Raw genomic sequence first — 1,204 nt, 5'->3', positions numbered from 1 at the left:
CGGCTCCTGCGAGCCTTGTCCTCAGCGTCGACCTCGGCCCGCGCCCCTCGAGCTCCGGCTGGAGGAGAGAGGCTCGACGAAGCGGGGCGGACAAGGCTGTGCTAGAGAACAGGGAACCGGAACGCGGATAAGCGAGGGTGACGGGACGCATTGGCGTCGCCGGCGGAAGAGTATCACGGCCGGGTCAGCTTTGGAAAGTTGGTGCTGGCCGATGTAATGAAAGTGGGAGGGGAGAGACCCGGCTTTCCGGGGGCGGGTGCAGGAGCGAGCCCTATGGATTTCAAGGGAAACAGCATCTGGGAGGGCTGCTAGGCAGGCGCGCGCTGGCCTTAGTGGCAAGGAGGTTGTTTATCTGCCACGGTCCCTCTGTTTTTGCTCTCCTGCTGAAGTAATTTAAAGCCAATCCCAGTCATTCTATCATATCATCTGTAAACACCTCTTAAAACCCTCTTCTCTTTGGTTTCAATGGTATATTAATATGTCTAATTCTTTCTTGACTTTTCCTCCTCATGTCTTCTAATCATTAATATTACTCAGATTCCTTTTTAGGCTCATTGTCTTTTTGGGTGTTCCTTGTTATCCCTGGTTTAGCCTTTTGGTTTTATAACCACCATCTACATGCTAATAACTAACAAATCTGGTTTTCCCCATTCTGAACTCCCGTCATCTCAACCTCAGACTTGAAAATTGAAATCCCACTGGGTATGCAATAGGTGTTTCTAAAGGCTCGTTGCATAGATCTGGAAAAAAAAGAATTTCCCTCTCTTTGGCATATCTCTAACCTTCTCTGCCCCAGGTAGAATCACTTCCCAGGCATCTAGACTAGGAATATAGGTACTACCCTATACTATTGCAATCCCTCAAGCCCCTCCCCATGGCATCTAATTAAGACCTGCTGTTTCATCCATTCTGTTACTGCAGCAGTAGTCTGTGCCCTGTCATTTCTTATCCCGAGTCTAGCTGGCCACACTTAAGTCTGTACTGTATAGATTTAACCAGTATTTCTCCAAATACACTGACTAAAGCTCCAGCTCCACTTCAAATCCATTTGTTTGATAGCTGTATAACTTGGATAAGTTACTCAGTCTCTCTGTGCTGTAGGATCTATATCTGTAAAATGGAGGTAAACCATGGCCTTACCTACCACATGTGGTTATTATGACTATTAAATGACTTAATGTGTGTTAAGTACTTAGAATAATAG

The sequence above is a fragment of the Galeopterus variegatus genome, unplaced genomic scaffold, assembly GCF_000696425.1.
Source record: "Galeopterus variegatus unplaced genomic scaffold, G_variegatus-3.0.2 Scaffold228, whole genome shotgun sequence".
Lineage (NCBI taxonomy): Eukaryota > Metazoa > Chordata > Mammalia > Dermoptera > Cynocephalidae > Galeopterus > Galeopterus variegatus.
This window is presented reverse-complemented; position numbering follows the sequence as displayed.